Source organism: Hyla sarda, chromosome 2, assembly GCF_029499605.1.
Source record: "Hyla sarda isolate aHylSar1 chromosome 2, aHylSar1.hap1, whole genome shotgun sequence".
Taxonomy (NCBI): Eukaryota; Metazoa; Chordata; class Amphibia; order Anura; family Hylidae; genus Hyla; species Hyla sarda.
In genome coordinates, this window is record NC_079190.1 from 50125410 (window position 1) to 50147328 (window position 21919).

Here is a 21919-nt window from a genome sequence, read left to right on the forward strand (position 1 = left end):
GTCTTTTCTAATTGGAGTCGTTCATTTTCCGTTTTCTTCTCCATTCAGCCCAGACAGTCATGACAATTTCTTCCAGCCACAACTGGTCTCCACAGAGCCTGCCAGACAAACATGGTAGGATCTGCACTTTTCCAAACAGTAATAAAAACCCTCTTAGTGTCCTACACAGTAGAGTGGGTTGGGCAAGAGTAGGTAGCCCCCCCCCCCACCCCCACCCCCCTATTAAATAGTTAGGTCACTCCAATAGGTACAGGTTTCTTCATGTAGTTTTCTCCATTGCGCAGGTGGCCTGAGTAAGTAGGTACCTCCTGCAGGTAGGTGCCACCTGTAGGTAGCTGCCCCTGTAGATAGTTACTCCCTTTAGGTAGTAACAGCCCCCTATAAGTAGAGGTTACACTCCGTAGGTAGGTCCTCCTGCAGATACTATCCCCCTGTATATAGTTTAAGCCCCCTGTTTATAGTAGTAGAAGCAGCAGCCTCCTACATATAGTAGTAGCAGCAGCAGCCCCCCTTTAGGTAGTAGTATTAGCAGCCCCCTTTAGGTAGTGGTAGTAGCAGTCCTCTTTAGATAGTAATAGTAGCAGCCCCCTTTAGGTAGTGGTAGTAGCAGTCCTCTTTAGATAGTAATAGTAGCAGCCCCCTTTAGGTAGTAGTTGTAATAGCAGGCCCCTTTAGGTAGTTGTAGTAGTAGCAGTCCCCTTTATGTAGTTGTAATAGCAGCCCCCTTAAGGTAGTTGTAGTTGCAGCAGCCCCCATCAGGTCGTTGTAGATGCAACAGACCCCTTTAGGTAGTTTTATTGCAGCAGCCCCTTGTAGATAGTTGTAGGTACAGTAGCCCCCTTTTGATAGTTGTAGTGCAGCAGTCCCCTCTAGGTATTTGTAGTGCAGAAGCCCCTTATAGGTGGTTGAAGGTGCAGCAACCCCCTTTAGGTATTTGTAGTGCAGCAGCCCCCTTTAGGTAATTGAAGTGCACCAATTCCCTTTAAGTAGTTGTAGTGCAGCAGCCCCCTTCAGGTAGTTGTAGTGCGGAAGCCCCCTCAGGTAGTTGCAGGTGCAGCAGCCCACCTTAGGTGTTTGTAGTGCAGCAGCCCCCTTTAGGTAATTGAAGTGCACCAATCCCCTTTAAGTAGTTGTAGTGCAGCAGCCACCTTCAGGTAGTTGTAGTGCAGAAGCCCCCTCAGTTAATTGCAGGTGCAGCAGCCCACCTTAGGTGTTTGTAGTGCAGCAGCCCCCTTTAGGTAATTGAAGTGCACCAATCCCCTTTAAGTAGTTGTAGTGCAGCAGCCCCCTTCAGGTAGTTGAAGGTGGAGCAGCCCACCTTAGGTGTTTGTAGTGCAGCAGCCCCCTTTAGGTAATTGAAGTGCACCAGTCCCCTTTAAGTAGTTGTAGTGCAGCAGCCCCCTTCAGGTAGTTGTAGTGCGGAACCCCCCTCAGTTAATTGCAGGTGCAGCAGCCCACCTTTGGTGTTTGTAGTGCAGCAGCTCCCTTTAGGTAATTGTAGTACAGCGGCCTCTTGTGGCTGTCTGCATCGTGGGCGGCCACAAGAGTGATTGACTGGGCGAGGAGCCAATGGCTCTTCAATCAGTTGAGCCCTGCATTTAACTATAGGTGTGTCTGTAAGGCGCACTTATAGTTAAATTTGTCGTGGATCGGTAGACCCTGATCAAACTTATCCCCTATCCAAAACTAAGTGGAGGATTCCCTGAGTGGCTCCCATTTGGCTAAGGTGGTAAGAGATTGGCTGAAGGACAATTTCTTTAACTGGATGTTATGAGATGGTTATGTGGAATGATCTCCTCGCTCACCAGACCCTCTTTTTTGGGGGAGTGCTAAAGGAGAAGGTGTACTGAATGAAAATCACAGATACGGATCATCTGAAGAAACGCATCATGAATGAATGGGCTCAAGTTGACGGAAATGTAAAGATACTGCATCGGGTTCAGGACTTTGCATCAAAAAGGGTGGAAATCACATTGAAGACTTTATGAAATAAAATTTAGTTGAAAAATGTATTAAAAATATAATATGTTTTCCATAACAAAAGCTGTCACAATTCTAAACAGTATACAGTATACTAAACAATGTAGTAGACATGGTAGCTGGTCGCTGTGTGTGTAATGTTCCATATTTCAGCTCTGTTGAATCAGGATTGAGTTAGCGCAGGATGGAATAAATCCACTGGGTCCATTCGCTTCTCATGAAGGCTAAGTTTCCACTTGTTTTTTTTTTTTGCAAAACGCAAAGAAAAACGCCAATTCTGCCGCATGGCGTTTTTTTGGGTCAAAAAACGCTGAGGTCAGATGTTAACTGTAAGCCAATGAGAAATCCCAAACTTTGTGTTTTTTCACTTTGGCGTTTTTTTAATCATTTTAGCGTTTTTTCACTTTTTCAGTGTTTTTTTCTGCTCTTTGGCATTTAAAAAAAACCCGCTGTAGTTCCCTCAAACCGGCTTTTTTTGTCAAAATCGTGGCGTTTTGCGCCAATAGAAGTCTATGGGAGTGAGAAAACGCCAAGAAAAACACTATGTGGATTTTAACTTTGGCGTTTTTGCAGTCGGTTTTTAAACTTTTTTGGACTTTTAGCTATCCAAAAAACGGATGTAGATAGCTGTTTTTAATAAAATTTCGTAGGGTACCATTAAAAAACAATTATTTCAAAAATATACAGTAGTGAAGGAAAAAATTATATCTAACGAAATGTATATTATTGAAAAAAAAAACTATTACTTTTTAAACAGGGATCAATTTATGTGTGCGGGGAAATAAAAATGTAGCCGACAATTATAAAAATGTATTGTGTGTGTGTTTTTCACTTTTTTGCTTTATTTTGTACATTTTTTTTAGTTAGTACTACTACTCCCAGCATGGAACACACTGTTCCATGATGGGAGTAGTGCTACCTGTACTAATAGACAGATCGCCCGCTGCGATCTTTCTGGATAATATATAGATGCGGCGGCCGCTCTTCTATGGTCCCCTGCACTGACGTATATTTACACTTATTCATATTTCCTACAGAGCTGTGATTGGCCAGATGGTTCCAGCCAATCACAGCTCTCTGTGAGAAATAGGAACATGTGTATATATACGGCCGTGCAGGGGACCATAGAAGAGCGGCCGCCGCATCCATACATTATACAGGAGCATCACAGCGGGTGTCAGGAGTGATACCCTCTGTGATCTTTCCATAACTGCAGGTAATACTACTCCCAACATGGAGCACATGCTGCCTCATGCTGGGAGCTGTAGTACCTGCATTAATAGACAGATCGAAGCGGATGTCAGAAGTTACACTCGCTGCGATCTGTCTATTAATACAGGTACTACAGCTCCCAGCATGGAGCAGAGTGTGCTCCATGTTGGGAGTAGTAGTGCCTGTTTAAGGACACATCACAGTGGATGTCACTACTGACACCCTCTGTGACCGTCCTGTCTATAGCAGAGATGGAGCGGCTGTATACATCGCTCACATCCCTGCTCTGCACTATACTCCGGGCCGGCCACTCATTCATTCATCTTTTCCTCAGAGCTGTGATTGGCTGAAACCATCCGGCCAATCACAGCTCTGGGTGGGAAATATGAATTTCTGTTGACATCAGTGGCCGGAGTATAGTGCAGAGAGGCGAGCGCTGTATAGACCCGCTCGCTTCTCTGCTATATTATGGTCGATATATGTCTATAGTACAGGTACAATCACTCCCAGCATGGAACAGTCTGTTCCATGCTGGGAGTAGTAGTACTACATAAAAATTTTTAAAAATGTATTAAAAAAGTGGAACACACACTTAATTAAAAAATAATAAAAATTGGGTTACAAAATATATACATTGCGTTTAATAAAAAAAATTCCATCACTGCTGCATCCTTTTTTTTTTTTTTTGGTACCCAAGAAATATTGGGTACCAAAAAAAAAAAAAACGCCAAGGTGCAATTTCCACACAAATGAAAAAAACTCAAGAAAAAATGCAAGAAAAAACGCAAGAAAAAACGCATGAAGACGTCAATTGAACTGGCGATTTTTCAGGCGTTTTTTTAATCCCTAAAAATGCAGTGCAAAAACCCAAGTGGAGACTTAGCTTAAATGTTAAACTCCACCCACCATGTCTTTGTGTCAGTATATTAGCTGTATTAATAGCATTAGTGATATCTACAGTGCTTTGACATCATCCCCACAAATTCACACTCCCATCCAATGGTTGTATTAAATATCCAGAGCCTAGGGTGGCGCTCAGATGGAGGTGGTGCCAACACTTGTATAAGAAGAAAATAATAACACAAACCCCTCAGTCAGGAAAGCCTGGCCTAACAACTGTGTGGCAAGGCACACAAGGTCCTAATGCTGGACAGTGTCAGGAAATTGTGTGAAGTGGAAAAAGAAGAGAGCATCATGGCTGTCTGGGCCAGAAACTGACACCAAAGAAGACGCCACCTGTGAGTTACTGGATGTAATGTTTATTCTACCTTTGACTACAGTTGTGCTGACACTCTGCAGTCCACCTAGTACTTTGTCCCCAGCATGGATCACCCTCTTATTCTTGCGAATCAAACACTGTCGACAGCTCACACTTGCATACTCACAAGCACTTGCGCTCAGGCTGGCCGGCAGCATCCCCGGACAGGATTGCAGAATCAAAGAGAAGAATGTCCAGCGCTCAAAGTGCAGTGAATCAGGAACTCTTTATTATCGGATCATAGGACATACAAAGGACAGAACACCAACGCGTTTCGGATCAAGCAAGATCCTTAATCATGCCATGATTAAGAATCTTGCTTGATCTGAAACACGTCAGTGTTCTGTCCTCTGTATGTCATATAATCCGATAATATAGAGTTCATGATTCACTGCACTTTGATTGCTGGACATTCTTCTCTTTGGCCCCCTTATTCTTAGTCCCATACATCACTCCCCAGCTTATGCCTTGTCTCCAGCATGGCTCCCCATCTCAATCCTGGTCCCAAGCATAATTCTCCCTCTCACTCTTAGTCCCATGCATGACTCCCCAGCTTATTCCTTGTCCCCAGAATGGCTCCCTCTCTCATTCCTGGTCCCTATGATGGCTCCCTCTTTCATTTTTAGTTCATCACTGCACCTCTTCCCAATGCCTCATGAAGTGGGTTGCACCCTTCCTATCACCGACATCTTCCCTTTTCTTATCCAGTTATGCTTGTTGGTCCTGAAAATGCCCCTCCTGCTTTTCTAGGCCCCAATGATGTCCCTTAAAGGGGTACTCCGGTGGAAAACTTTTTTTTTTTTTTAAATCAACTGGTGCCAGAAAGTTAAACAGATTTGTAAATTACTTCTATTAAAATATCCTAATCCTTCCAGTACTTTTTAGCTACTGAATACTACAGAGGAAATTATTTTCTTTTTTGAACACAGTGCTCTCTGCTGACATCACGAGCACAGTGCTCTCTGCTGACATCTCTGTCCATTTTAGGAACTGTCCAGAGCAGCATATGTTTGCTATGGGGATTTTCTCCTATTCTGGACAGTTCTTAAAATGGACAGAGATGTCAGCAGAGAGCACTGTGCTCATGATGTCAGCAGAGAGCTCTTTGTTCCAAAAATAAAAGAATTTCCTCTGTAGTATTCAGCAGCTAATAAGTACTGGAAGGATTAAGATTTTTTTTAATAGAAGTAATTTACAAATCTGTTTAACTTTCTGGCACCAGTTGATTAAAGAAAAAAAAATAGTTTTCCACTGGAGTATCCCTTTAATAGTCTTCTACTCCTTCTTGCTCCAGTTTGGTGATGTAGCACAATGCATGTCCGCATTGAGATAAATCAGAGCACGATGGGTATGTTCACACGGTGGAATGTCCTTGAGGAATTCCACTGTAATATTCTGCATGTATATTCCGTTGCAGCAGAGTGCCATTCATTTTAATGGGATTCTGCTGGACTCTTCACCCGGTGGAAAACGTGATTACGGCGTTCGTAAAAACAATAGACTTGTCTATTCTTTTTTGCGGATTTCGCTTGGAAATGCATTGCTGTCTATGAGACAGCGGATTCCCAAGCGGCCCTAGTGCCCCCAACCCCATACCCCCCTCCCCCCGGATTATTTGAATGTGTGAAATTTCCGCCCCTGTTTTTAAGGGCAGACATCTTGCACATTTGACACCATGTGAATATGGCCTAGCTCTAATATATGGTTCTATGAAGAGGGAGTTTCCACTGAAAAAAATGCTTTAAAAGTCGTCGTTGGTCAAATAAGGGGGTCGTTTGCTTATAGAAGGGCGGCTTCCCTGGACTATAATGGGAGGAAGCTTTTCACAGAAAAAACTGATCTAGGATAGAAGGGGGTCTTCTCAAAGGGGTGGTCTTCCCGGAAGGTTTGGACTAAGTGACGAAACTTTACAGCAGAAGAAGACCAGCACATTGCCTCCATTTATTTTGTCTTCTCTTACCTGTATAAACAAAGAATATACAGAGATTTCCACCGAGCTGTCACTAGAGCTAAAACATTTATTTCACTCCTGGAAAGAAGATTTCAAAGTGGCCATTGTACACTATAATAGAGACTTGTCAGAGTGAGACATTACTTCACACCTAATTTAGAAAATGACTATCTACAGGTCAGCGGTAATGCAAACTACCACTTCGCTAAAGTCAACAAAGGCAGCGCTAATATAGCTACAAGAGCGAGACGGACTGGGAGCGCGAATTACTAATGTACATAGCTATGGATATACAAGTCCTCTAAGTAAAAGTCACTATGCATTATTAATATATATATATATACATATATATATATATATTTATATATATAAAGCATGAAGGCTGTCTGGGCATGCTGGGAGTTGCAGTGTTGCAACAGCTGGAGACACACTTTGGAAAACACTGGCTAAGTGTAAGGGTATTGTCACGATGCCGGCTGGCAGGTAGTGGACCCTCTGTGCCAGAGAGGGATTGGCGTGGACCGTGCTAGTGGACCGGTTCTAAGCCACTACTGGTTTTCACCAGAGCCCGCCGCAAAGCGGGATGGTCTTGCTGCGGCGGTAGTGACCAGGTCGTATCCACTAGCAACGGCTCACCTCTCTGGCTGCTGAAGATAGGCGCGGTACAAGGGAGTAGGCAGAAGCAAGGTCGGACGTAGCAGAAGGTCGGGGCAGGCAGCAAGGATCGTAGTCAGGGGCAACGGCAGAAGGTCTGGAAACACTGGCAAGGGACACACAAGGAACGCTTTCACTGGCACTAAGGCAACAAGATCCGGCAAGGGAGTGCAAGGGAAGTGAGGTAATATAGGGAGTGCACAGGTGATAACTCTAATTGGAACCACTGCGCCAATCAGCGGCGCAGTGGCCCTTTAAATCGCAGAGACCCGGCGCGCGCGCGCCCTAGGGAGCGGGGCCGCGCGCGCCGGGACAGAACAGACGGGGAGCGAGTCAGGTAGGAGAGCCGGGGTGCGCATCGCGAGCGGGCGCTACCCGCATCGCGAATCGCATCCCGGCTAGCAGCAGGATCGCAGCGCCCCGGGTCAGAGGACGTGACCGGGGCGCTGCAGCGGAGGAGGTGAAGCGAGCGCTCCGGGGAGGAGCGGGGACCCGGAGCGCTCGGCGTAACAGTACCCCCCCCCTTGGGTCTCCCCCTCTTCTTGGAGCCTGAGAACCTGAGGAGCAGACTTTTGTCAAGGATGTTGTCCTCAGGTTCCCAGGATCTCTCTTCAGGACCACAACCCTCCCAGTCTACTAAAAAAAAATTTTTTCCTCTGACCTTTTTGGCAGCCAAAATCTCCTTGACCGAGAAGACGTCCGAGGAGCCGGAAACAGGAGTGGGAGGAACAGATTTGGGAGAAAAACGGTTGAGGATGAGTGGTTTGAGAAGAGAGACGTGAAAGGCATTAGGGATACGAAGAGAAGGAGGAAGAAGAAGTTTATAAGAGACAGGATTAATTTGACACAGAATTTTGAAAGGACCAAGATAGCGTGGTCCCAACTTGTAGCTAGGGACACGGAAGCGGACATATTTAGCGGAGAGCCATACCTTGTCTCCAGGGGAAAAAACGGGGGGAGCTCTTCTTTTCTTATCCGCGAACCTCTTCATGCGTGAAGAAGCCTGTAAGAGAGAATTTTGGGTCTCTCTCCATATAATGGAAAGGTCACGAGAAATTTCATCCACAGCGGGCAGACCAGAGGGCAAGGGGGTAGGGAGGGGGGGAAGAGGGTGACGGCCGTACACCACGAAAAATGGGGATTTGGAGGAAGATTCAGAGACCCTGAAGTTATACGAGAATTCGGCCCATGGAAGGAGATCTGCCCAGTCATCCTGGCGGGAGGAAACAAAATGTCGCAAATAATCACCCAGGATCTGGTTAATTCTTTCTACTTGTCCATTGGACTGGGGATGATATGCAGAGGAAAAATTTAATTTAATCTTGAGTTGTTTACAGAGAGCTCTCCAGAATTTAGACACGAATTGGACCCCTCTATCCGAGACAATCTGCGTAGGCAACCCGTGAAGACGAAAAATGTGTACAAAAAATTGTTTAGCCAACTGAGGCGCAGAAGGAAGACCAGGAAGAGGAATGAAATGTGCCATTTTGGAGAATCGATCAACGACCACCCAAATAACGGTGTTGCCACGGGAAGGGGGTAAATCAGTAATAAAATCCATACCAATCAGAGACCAAGGCTGTTCGGGGACAGGCAGAGGATGAAGAAAACCAGCGGGCTTCTGGCGAGGAGTCTTATCCCGGGCACAGATAGTGCAGGCTCGCACAAAGTCCCCAACATCCGTCTCCAGAGTTGGCCACCAATAGAAGCGGGAGATGAGTTGCACAGATTTCTTGATGCCCACATGACCTGCGAGATGGGAGGAGTGACCCCATTTGAGGATTCCGAGGCGTTGGCGTGGAGAAACAAAGGTCTTTCCTGGAGGAGTCTGTCTGATGGAGGCAGGAGAAGTGGAGATCAGGCAGTCAGGTGGAATGATGTATTGCGGAGGGAGATCAACTTCTGAGGCATCCGAGGAACGAGAGAGAGCATCGGCTCTAATGTTCTTATCGGCAGGACGAAAGTGAATCTCAAAATTAAATCGGGCAAAGAACAGAGACCACCGGGCCTGGCGAGGATTCAGCCGTTGGGCCGACTGGAGGTAGGAGAGGTTCTTGTGGTCGGTGTAGATAATAACAGGAAATCTTGATCCCTCCAGCAGATGCCTCCATTCCTCAAGTGCTAATTTAATGGCTAGAAGTTCTCGATCCCCGATGGAGTAGTTCCTCTCCGCTGGAGAGAAGGTCCTAGAGAAAAAACCACAAGTGACAGCATGCCCGGAAGGATTTTTTTGTAGAAGAATAGCTCCAGCTCCTACTGAGGAGGCATCAACCTCCAATAGGAAGGGTTTGGAAGGGTCAGGTCTGGAGAGCACGGGAGCCGAAGAAAAGGCAGACTTGAGTTGTTTAAAGGAGTCTTCTGCTTGAGGAGGCCAGGACTTGGGATCAGCATTTTTCTTGGTTAAAGCCACGATAGGAGCCACAATGGTAGAAAAATGTGGAATAAATTGCCTGTAATAATTGGCGAACCCCAAAAAGCGTTGGATAGCACGGAGTCCGGAGGGGCGTGGCCAATTTAAGACGGCAGAGAGTTTGTCTGGATCCATCTGTAGTCCCTGGCCAGAGACCAAATATCCTAGAAAAGGAAGAGATTGGCATTCAAACAGACATTTCTCAATTTTGGCATAGAGTTGGTTGTCACGAAGTCTCTGAAGAACCATACGGACATGCCGGCGGTGTTCCTCTAGATTGGCAGAAAAAATTAGGATATCGTCCAGATATACCACAACACAGGAGTATAATAGATCACGAAAAATTTCATTGACAAAGTCTTGGAAGACGGCAGGGGCATTGCACAGTCCAAAGGGCATGACCAGATACTCAAAGTGTCCATCTCTGGTGTTAAATGCCGTTTTCCACTCGTCCCCCTCTCTGATGCGGATGAGGTTATAGGCGCCTCTTAAGTCCAATTTAGTGAAGATGTGGGCACCTTGGAGGCGATCAAAGAGTTCAGAGATGAGGGGTAAGGGGTAGCGGTTCTTAACCGTGATTTTATTAAGACCGCGGTAGTCAATGCAAGGACGTAGGGAGCCATCTTTTTTGGAGACAAAGAAAAATCCGGCTCCGGCAGGAGAGGAGGATTTACGGATAAAGCCCCTTTTTAGATTCTCCTGGACGTATTCGGACATGGCAAGAGTCTCTGGGGCAGAGAGAGGATAAATTCTGCCCCGGGGTGGAGTAGTACCCGGGAGGAGGTCGATAGGGCAATCATAAGGCCTGTGAGGAGGTAGAGTCTCAGCTTGTTTTTTGCAGAAAACATCCGCGAAGTCCATATAGGCCTTGGGGAGACCGGTTACTGGAGGAACCACAGAGTTACGGCAAGGGTTACTGGGAACCGGTTTTAGACAGTTCTTGGAACAAGAGGACCCCCAACTCTTGATCTCCCCAGTGGACCAATCCAGGGTAGGGGAATGAAGTTGAAGCCAGGGAAGTCCAAGGAGAATCTCCGAGGTGCAATTGGGGAGGACCAAAAGTTCAATCCTCTCATGATGAGATCCGATGCTCATAAGAAGGGGCTCCGTGCGGAAACGTATGGTACAGTCCAATCTTTCATTATTTACACAATTGATGTAGAGGGGTCTGGCGAGACTGGTCACTGGGATGTTGAACCTGTTGACGAGGGAGGCCAAAATAAAATTTCCTGCAGAACCAGAGTCCAAGAAGGCCACTGTAGAGAAGGAGAAGGCAGAAGCAGACATCCGCACAGGCACAGTAAGACGTGGAGAAGCGGAGTAGACATCAAGGACTGTCTCACCTTTGTGCGGAGTCAGCGTACGTCTTTCCAGGCGGGGAGGACGGATAGGACAATCCCTCAGGAAGTGTTCGGTACTAGCACAGTACAGGCAGAGGTTCTCCATACGGCGTCGTGTCCTCTCTTGAGGTGTCAGGCGAGACCGGTCGACCTGCATAGCCTCCACGGCGGGAGGCACAGGAACAGATTGCAGGGGACCAGAGGAGAGAGGAGCCGAGGAGACGAAACGCCTCGTGCGAACAGAGTCCATATCTTGGCGGAGTTCCTGACGCCTTTCAGAAAAACGCATGTCAATGCGAGTGGCTAGGTGAATAAGTTCATGTAGATTAGCAGGAATTTCTCGTGCGGCCAGAACATCTTTAATGTTGCTGGATAGGCCTTTTTTGAAGGTCGCGCAGAGGGCCTCATTATTCCAGGACAATTCTGAAGCAAGTGTACGGAATTGTACGGCATACTCGCCAACGGAAGAATTACCCTGGACCAGGTTCAACAGGGCAGTCTCAGCAGAAGAGGCTCGGGCAGGTTCCTCAAAGACACTTCGGATTTCCGAGAAGAAGGAGTGTACTGAGGCAGTGACGGGGTCATTGCGGTCCCAGAGCGGTGTGGCCCATGACAGGGCTTTTCCGGACAGAAGACTGACTACGAAAGCCACCTTAGACCTTTCAGTGGGAAACAGGTCCGACATCATCTCCAGATGCAGGGAACATTGGGAAAGGAAGCCACGGCAAAACTTAGAGTCCCCATCAAACTTATCCGGCAAGGATAAGCGTATCCCAGGAGCGGCCACTCGCTGCGGAGGAGGTGCAGGAGCTGGCGGAGGAGATGACTGCTGAAGCTGTGGTAGCAACTGTTGTAGCATAACGGTCAGTTGAGACAGCTGTTGGCCTTGTTGCGCAATCTGTTGTGACTGCTGGGCGACCACCGTGGTGAGGTCAGCGACAACTGGCAGAGGAACTTCAGCGGGATCCATGGCCGGATCTACTGTCACGATGCCGGCTGGCAGGTAGTGGACCCTCTGTGCCAGAGAGGGATTGGCGTGGACCGTGCTAGTGGACCGGTTCTAAGCCACTACTGGTTTTCACCAGAGCCCGCCGCAAAGCGGGATGGTCTTGCTGCGGCGGTAGTGACCAGGTCGTATCCACTAGCAACGGCTCACCTCTCTGGCTGCTGAAGATAGGCGCGGTACAAGGGAGTAGGCAGAAGCAAGGTCGGACGTAGCAGAAGGTCGGGGCAGGCAGCAAGGATCGTAGTCAGGGGCAACGGCAGAAGGTCTGGAAACACTGGCAAGGGACACACAAGGAACGCTTTCACTGGCACTAAGGCAACAAGATCCGGCAAGGGAGTGCAAGGGAAGTGAGGTAATATAGGGAGTGCACAGGTGATAACTCTAATTGGAACCACTGCGCCAATCAGCGGCGCAGTGGCCCTTTAAATCGCAGAGACCCGGCGCGCGCGCGCCCTAGGGAGCGGGGCCGCGCGCGCCGGGACAGAACAGACGGGGAGCGAGTCAGGTAGGAGAGCCGGGGTGCGCATCGCGAGCGGGCGCTACCCGCATCGCGAATCGCATCCCGGCTAGCAGCAGGATCGCAGCGCCCCGGGTCAGAGGACGTGACCGGGGCGCTGCAGCGGAGGAGGTGAAGCGAGCGCTCCGGGGAGGAGCGGGGACCCGGAGCGCTCGGCGTAACAGGTATGTTCACACTACGGAATTCCCATGGAATTCCGCGGTGTGAACTTAACATTAGTGTGAATGGGTCTCGTTCACATTGCAGAATTTCAGCAGCCTGAAATTGTTCCGCGCAAAGAAAGAACATGTTCATTCTTTGCGCGGAAGTCCGCGAGGACTGCCTAGCCGTCAATGGTGACGGCGCAGTGCCGCGCGGTCCTACCGCCGCCGTCGGCTGCCAGACTGAATCTCCGCTCGCGGAATTCTGCGAGCGGAGATTCCGTTCACACTCCGTAGTGTGAACATACCCTTGGGCTCATGCACACAGCCGTATAATCCGCCACCTATACTCAGCTATGGGTTCAAATGGGAGATTAATCAAAACCTGGGCAAAGGAAGAGTGGTATAGTTGCCCATAGCAACCAGTCAGATCGCTTCTTTCATTTTTAAAAGGGCCTCTTTAAAAATGAAAGAAGCGAGCTGATTGGTTGCTATGGGCAACTGCACCACTCTTCCTCTGCACAGGTTTTGATAAATCTCCCCCTTTGTGTTGCTCTGATTTTCAAAGGAAGCGCACAAAGGGGGACATTTATCATTCAATATAGACGTTTTTTTCCGTCTATCCTTGGCGCTTGAATGTCGCAGTTATGTAAATTTAGCGACTTATATGCGACTTTTTGAATAGAAGTTTCCTAGCGTTTTGCGTAGCAGTACACCGTTTTCTGATTCAGACAGCTCTGCACCCTTATTTATCATATGCGACATTTGTAATAAGTCGCAAAATATTGCGCTAACCCCGATTTCTAGGCGCAAAAGTATGCATACCAAAAGCACAGGTACAAAATCTCTCTACCCTGCGCAAAACAAACAAACGTGCAAACAGCCGCGGGGAATTCATTATCTTAGGTAGACACAGATGATAAATTACACGCTGCTAAGCAAAAAGTTAGAAGGAAAAAAGACCAGTAAAAAAAGAGTAGGGTACACTTTTAATGATAAATGTCTCCCTAAGGGTTTTCTTATAGGGAAAATGCACACTAGACTGTTTTATTGGAGATTTTCTAAGTGGAAATTTGCGCAGACAATGGGGGAGATTTATTAAAACCTGTCCAGAGTAAAAGTTGCTGAGTTGCCCATAGCAACCATTCAGATTGCTTCTTCCATTTTTGAAAAGGCCTGTGAAAAATGAAAGAAGCGATCTGATTGGTTGCTATGGACAACTGGGCAACTTTTCCTCTGGGCAGGTTTTGATAAATCTCCCCCAATAATTAGTGAATTACATTACCAGCAAAACACTAGAGTGAAAATTACAGAGCAGATTTTAACCCTTTAGGACAGAGTCACACTGAGCGCATGCGCAGGGTATTTCACGCTGCGGTTGTGCCAACGATAGTCACAGAGGGACTGCAGAGCGAGCTCCCGGCTCCGCCACTACTAGAGAGGACACACAGAGCTACCCTGCCACAGCCGAGAGCTCGTTTTGTAGTCCCTCTGCGACTGCCATCGGCACATCACCAGCGTGAAATACACTGTGACCCTATACTTACCCAGTCCCGTCTTCTATGGCTGTAAACACGCCCCCTCAGCATGATTGACAGGGAGCAGAGTGGTGACATGTGCTGTCAATCACGCTGAGGGACGTGATTACAGCTGGAAAGGAAGGGACTGGGTAAGTATAGCTCCCCACCCAGGGGACTACTTATGGGGCGGCAGACTTTCTTAGGGTGCATGCACACCAAGTTTATGCAATACAGTTCCCGTATCAGGTTTTTCATGAAAAGCGGATTCCTCCAAACCGGACTAAACTGTATCAAAATGTTTGTACAAATTTTAACCCGTAAACGATTTGAAAAATTAAGTCCGGTTGCATCCGTTTTTTAAGAAAAAAACGTACACGTTTTTAACTTTTCACTCCATTTTGAATAAAGTTTCACTTGTTTGATTGAAATTCCAAGAAAAAACTGTGCAAAGTCAAAAACAGTATGGTGAAAACCAGATGGAACCGTACGCACATACGGTTCTGTACAGTTCCCATTGACTCCCATGTTTAAAAAAAAAAAACGTATATGGTTTAATACAGTTTTTCACCCGGACCAAAAAGCATGGTAGACTACGGTTTTGGGTACAGGTAAAAAAAAACTGACAAAACTGTATAGGACGCAAAACGGACTAAACCGGATGATGCGTTTGACATACAGTTTACAATGTTAAGTCAATGCATACGGTTTTCTATACAGTTCCGCACGGTTTTTAACTTGAAACCGTATACGGGAACTGTATAGCAAAAACGTGGTGTGCATGCACCCTAACTGTATATCCTCACCAATCCTGCGGTAGGAACATCCCCCGGGGATGGTGAGGATGAGGATTTTACCATATGAAACACATTGCCACAGGGTATATATATGGTAAAATCTCACGCTAGGGTTAAAATACAACAATGTATTGTATATGAATTCCATTGATCTGTATAAGCAATCAAAAAAGTAAAAAAAAAAAATGTTTAAAAATTAAAGTCACCCCTTTTGCCATTTTCCAAATAATAAAAAGTTAACAAAAAATAAATAAGCATATTTGGTGTTGCCATAATTGTCTATTCTATAAAATATATGGTTATTAATGTATATGGTCAATGCACAAAATAAAAAATAAAAAATTACAGATTATTGATCATATGACATCATCAAAAAATGGAATAAAGAGTGATACAAAGTCTTATCTAAGCACAGATGGTAAAAAAAAAATGTGCTAATTTTTTTTTCCCGTAAAACAAAACAAAACGTATACAAATTTGGTATAGTTGGAATTATATTTATTCATAGAATATCAGTTTTACAGTACAATGAGCCCAAAAAATTATTACCCCACAAATATTTTTTGTGGAGTAAACATTATAGTAAAATTAAGGGCACCAGTAAAAAACACTTGTCCTGTAAAAAGTTATTCCCCATATGACCCCCTACAAACTTTATGAGTTTTTTGGGACCCTTGTGCAGCTATGGGCCATGTTAACATGATGGAATTTTTTTAACAGAAGCCTGTGGAAAAATTCTACTTGGAAATTCCGTTGCAGCAGAGTCCCATTGCTTCCAGCTGGATTCTGCTGCACCGTGCACACGGCGGAATTTCCACGTGGAAAATTGAAAGACATGGCTATTAGACGGTGAGGAGAGAAAAACGCAAAAATGAAAAATCGCTGCGTCTGTAAGGGGTAAAGAAATGCAGGATCTTTTCAGGTTCTATATACAGATCTGACAGAAATAAACTTCTGTGTGTAAAGTGGAGTCTTATAGAGATACAATAAATTATATGGGGCTCAGTCACTGATCACTCCCTAGTTCTCTATATCCCCCGATCATTACTCCCAGGCTCCGGTATCACAGTACACTATATGGGGCTCAGTCACTGATCACTCCCTAGTTCTCTATCTCCTCCGATCATTATGACTCCCGGGCTCCGGTATCACAGTACACTATATGGGGCTCAGTCACTGATCACTCCCTAGTTCTCTATCTCCTCCGATCATTATGACTCCCGGGCTCCGGTATCACAGTACACTATATGGGGCTCAGTCACTGATCACTCCCTAGTTCTCTATCTCCTCCGATCATTATGACTCCCGGGCTCCGGTATCACAGTACACTATATGGGGCTCAGTCACTGATCACTCCCTAGTTCTCTATCTCCCCCGATCATTATGACTCCCGGGCTCCGGTATCACAGTACACTATATGGGGCTCAGTCACTGATCACTCCCTAGTTCTCTATATCCCCCGATCATTACTCCCGGGCTCCGGTATCACAGTACACTATATGGGGCTCAGTCACTGATCACTTCCTAGTTCTCTATCTCCACCGATCATTATGACTTCCGGGCTCCGGTATCACAGTACACTATATGGGGCTCAGTCACTGATCACTCCCTAGTTCTCTATCTCCTCCGATCATTATGACTCCCGGGCTCCGGTATCACAGTACACTATATGGGGCTCAGTCACTGATCACTCCCTAGTTCTCTATCTCCTCAGATCATTACTCCCGGGCTCCGGTATCACAGTACACTATATGGGGCTCAGTCACTGATCACTTCCTAGTTCTCTATCTCCTCCGATCATTACTCCCGGGCTCCGGTATCACAGTACACTATATGGGGCTCAGTCACCGATCACTCCCTAGTTCTCTATCTCCTCCGATCATTATGACTCCCGGGCTCCGGTATCACAGTACACTATATGGGGCTCAGTCACTGATCACTCCCTAGTTCTCTATCTCCCCCGATCATTATGACTCCCGGGCTCCGGTATCACAGTACACTATATGGGGCTCAGTCACTGATCACTCCCTAGTTCTCTATATCCCCCGATTATTACTCCCGGGCTCCGGTATCACAGTACACTATATGGGGCTCAGTCACTGATCACTCCCTAGTTCTCTATATCCTCCGATCATTACTCCCGGGCTCCAGTATCACAGTACACTATATGGGGCTCAGTCACTGATCACTCCCTAGTTCTCTATCTCCTCCGATCATTATGACTCCCGGGCTCCGGTATCACAGTACACTATATGGGGCTCAGTCACTGATCACTCCCTAGTTCTCTATCTCCTCAGATCATTATGACTCCCGGGCTCCAGTATCACAGTACACTATATGGGGCTCAGTCACCGATCACTCCCTAGTTCTCTATCTCCTCAGATCATTACTCCCGGGCTCCGGTATCACAGAACACTATATGGGGCTCAGTCACTGATCACTCCCTAGTTCTCTATATCCCCCGATCATTACTCCCGGGCTCCGGTATCACAGTACACTATATGGGGCTCAGTCACTGATCACTTCCTAGTTCTCTATCTCCTCCGATCATTATGACTCCCGGGCTCCAGTATCACAGTAAACTATATGGGGCTCAGTCACTGATCACTCCCTAGTTCTCTATATCCTCCGATCATTACTCCCGGGCTCCAGTATCACAGTACACTATATGGGGCTCAGTCACTGATCACTCCCTAGTTCTCTATCTCCTCCGATCATTACTCCCGGGCTCCGGTATCACAGTACACTATATGGGGCTCAGTCACTGATCACTCCCTAGTTCTCTATCTCCTCCGATCATTACTCCCGGGCTCCGGTATTACAGTACACTATATGGGGCTCAGTCACTGATCACTTCCTAGTTCTCTATCTCCACCGATCATTATGACTCCCCAGGCTCCTGTATCACAGTACACTATATGGGGCTCAGTCACTGATCACTCCCTAGTTCTCTATCTCCTACGATCATTATGACTCCCGGGCTCCGGTATCACAGTACACTATATGGGGCTCAGTCACTGATCACTCCCTAGTTCTCTATCTCCTCCGATCATTATGACTCCCGGGCTCCGGTATCACAGTACACTATATGGGGCTCAGTCACTGATCACTCCCTAGTTCTCTATCTCCACCGATCATTACTCCCGGGCTCCGGTATCACAGTACACTATATGGGGCTCAGTCACTGATCACTCCCTAGTTCTCTATCTCCTCCGATCATTATGACTCCCGGGCTCCGGTATCACAGTACACTATATGGGGCTCAGTCACTGATCACTTCCTAGTTCTCTATCTCCACCGATCATTATGACTCCCCAGGCTCCTGTATCACAGTACACTATATGGGGCTCAGTCACTGATCACTCCCTAGTTCTCTATCTCCTCCGATCATTATGACTCCCGGGCTCCGGTATCACAGTACACTATATGGGGCTCAGTCACTGATCCCTCCCTAGTTCTCTATATCCCCCGATCATTACTCCCAGGCTCCGGTATCACACTACACTATATGGGGCTCAGTCACTGATCCCTCCCTAGTTCTCTATATCCCCCGATCATTACTCCCGGGCTCCGGTATCACAGTACACTATATGGGGCTCAGTCACTGATCACTTCCTAGTTCTCTATCTCCCCCGATCATTACTCCCGGGCTCCGGTATCACAGTACACTATATGGGGCTCAGTCACTGATCACTTCCTAGTTCTCTATATCCCCCGATCATTATGACTCCCGGGCTCCGGTATCACAGTACACTATATGGGGCTCAGTCACTGATCCCTCCCTAGTTCTCTATATCCTCCGATCATTATGACTCCCGGGCTCCGGTATCACAGTACACTATATGGGGCTCAGTCACTGATCCCTCCCTAGTTCTCTATATCCTCCGATCATTATGACTCCCGGGTTCCGGTATCACAGTACACTATATGGGGCTCAGTCACTGATCACTTCCTAGTTCTCTATCTCCACCGATCATTATGACTTCCGGGCTCCGGTATCACAGTACACTATATGGGGCTCAGTCACTGATCACTCCCTAGATCTCTATATCCTCCGATCATTACTCCCCGGGCTCCGGTATCACAGTACACTATATGGGGCTCAGTCACTGATCACTTCCTAGTTCTCTATCTCCTCCGATCATTACTCCCGGGCTCCGGTATCACAGTACACTATATGGGGCTCAGTCACTGATCACTTCCTAGTTCTCTATCTCCACCGATCATTACTCCCGGGCTCCAGTATCACAGTACACTATATGGGGCTCAGTCACTGATCACTCCCTAGTTCTCTATATCCTCAGATCATTACTCCCGGGCTCCGGTATCACAGTACACTATATGGGGCTCAGTCACTGATCACTCCCTAGTTCTCTATCTCCTCCGATCATTATGACTCCCGGGCTCCGGTATCACAGTACACTATATGGGGCTCAGTCACTGATCACTCCCTAGTTCTCTATATCCTCCGATCATTATGACTCCCGGGCTCCGGTATCACAGTACACTATATGGGGCTCAGTCACTGATCACTCCCTAGTTCTCTATCTCCACCGATCATTATGACTCCCGGGCTCCGGTATCACAGTACACTATATGGGGCTCAGTCACTGATCACTTCCTAGTTCTCTATCTCCACCGATCATTATGACTCCCGGGCTCCGGTATTACAGTACACTATATGGGGCTCAGTCACTGATCACTTCCTAGTTCTCTATCTCCACCGATCATTATGACTCCCGGGCTCCGGTATCACAGTACACTATATGGGGCTCAGTCACTGATCACTCCCTAGTTCTCTATATCCTCCGATCATTATGACTCCCGGGCTCCGGTATCACAGTACACTATATGGGGCTCAGTAACTGATCACTTCCTAGTTCTCTATCTCCACCGATCATTATGACTCCCGGGCTCCGGTATCACAGTATACTATATGGGGCTCAGTCACTGATCACTTCCTAGTTCTCTATCTCCACCGATCATTATGACTCCCGGGCTCCGGTATCACAGTGCACTATATGGGGCTCAGTCACTGATCACTCCCTAATTCTATATATCCCCCGATCATTATGACTCCCGGGCTCCAGTATCACAGTACACTATATGGGGCTCAGTCATTGATCCCTCCCTATTTCTCTATCTCCCCCGATCATTATGACTCCCGGGCTCAGGTATCACAGTACACTATATGGGGCTCAGTCACTGATCACTCCCTAATTCTATATATCCCCCGATCATTATGACTCCCGGGCTCCAGTATCACAGTACACTATATGGGGCTCAGTCATTGATCCCTCCCTATTTCTCTATCTCCCCCGATCATTATGACTCCCGGGCTCCGGTATCACAGTACACTATATGGGGCTCAGTCACTGATCACTCCCTAGTTCTCTATATCCCCCGATTATTACTCCCGGGCTCCGGTATCACAGTACACTATATGGGGCTCAGTCACTGATCACTCCCTAGATCTCTATATCCTCCGATCATTACTCCCGGGCTCCGGTATCACAGTACACTATATGGGGCTCAGTCACTGATCACTCCCTAGTTCTGTATCTCCTCCGATCATTATGACTCCCGGGCTCCGGTATCACAGTACACTATATGGGGCTCAGTCACTGATCACTCCCTAGTTCTCTATCTCCTCCGATCATTACTCCCGGGCTCCGGTATCACAGTACACTATATGGGGCTCAGTCACTGATCACTCCCTAGATCTCTATCTCCCCCGATCATTATGACTCCCGGGCTCCGGTATCACAGTACACTATATGGGGCTCAGTCACTGATCACTCCCTAGTTCTCTATATCCCCCGATCATTATGACTCCCGGGCTCCGGTATCACAGTACACTATATGGGGCTCAGTCACCGATCACTCCCTAGTTCTCTATATCCCCCGATCATTACTCCCGGGCTCCGGTATCACAGTACACTATATGGGGCTCAGTCACTGATCACTCCCTAGTTCTCTATATCCTCCGATCATTATGACTCCCGGGCTCCGGTATCACAGTACACTATATGGGGCTCAGTCACTGATCACTCCCTAGTTCTCTATATCCCCCGATTATTACTCCCGGGCTCCGGTATCACAGTACACTATATGGGGCTCAGTCACTGATCACTCCCTAGATCTCTATATCCTCCGATCATTACTCCCGGGCTCCGGTATCACAGTACACTATATGGGGCTCAGTCACTGATCACTCCCTAGTTCTGTATCTCCTCCGATCATTATGACTCCCGGGCTCCGGTATCACAGTACACTATATGGGGCTCAGTCACTGATCACTTCCTAGTTCTCTATCTCCTCCGATCATTACTCCCGGGCTCCGGTATCACAGTACACTATATGGGGCTCAGTCACTGATCACTCCCTAGATCTCTATCTCCCCCGATCATTATGACTCCCGGGCTCCGGTATCACAGTACACTATATGGGGCTCAGTCACTGATCACTCCCTAGATCTCTATCTCCCCCGATCATTATGACTCCCGGGCTCCGGTATCACAGTACACTATATGGGGCTCAGTCACTGATCACTCCCTAGTTCTCTATATCCCCCGATCATTATGACTCCCGGGCTCCGGTATCACAGTACACTATATGGGGCTCAGTCACTGATCACTCCCTAGTTCTCTATATCCTCCGATCATTATGACTCCCGGGCTCCGGTATCACAGTACACTATATGGGGCTCAGTCACTGATCACTCCCTAGTTCTCTATCTCCTCCGATCATTATGACTCCCGGGCTCCGGTATCACAGTACACTATATGGGGCTCAGTCACTGATCACTCCCTAGTTCTCTATCTCCCCCGATCATTATGACTCCCGGGCTCCGGTATCACAGTACACTATATGGGGCTCAGTCACTGATCACTCCCTAGTTCTCTATATCCTCCGATCATTATGACTCCCGGGCTCCGGTATCACAGTACACTATATGGGGCTCAGTCACTGATCACTCCCTAGTTCTCTATCTCCTCCGATCATTATGACTCCCGGGCTCCGGTATCACAGTACACTATATGGGGCTCAGTCACTGATCACTCCCTAGTTCTCTATCTCCACCGATCATTACTCCCGGGCTCCGGTATCACAGTACACTATATGGGGCTCAGTCAC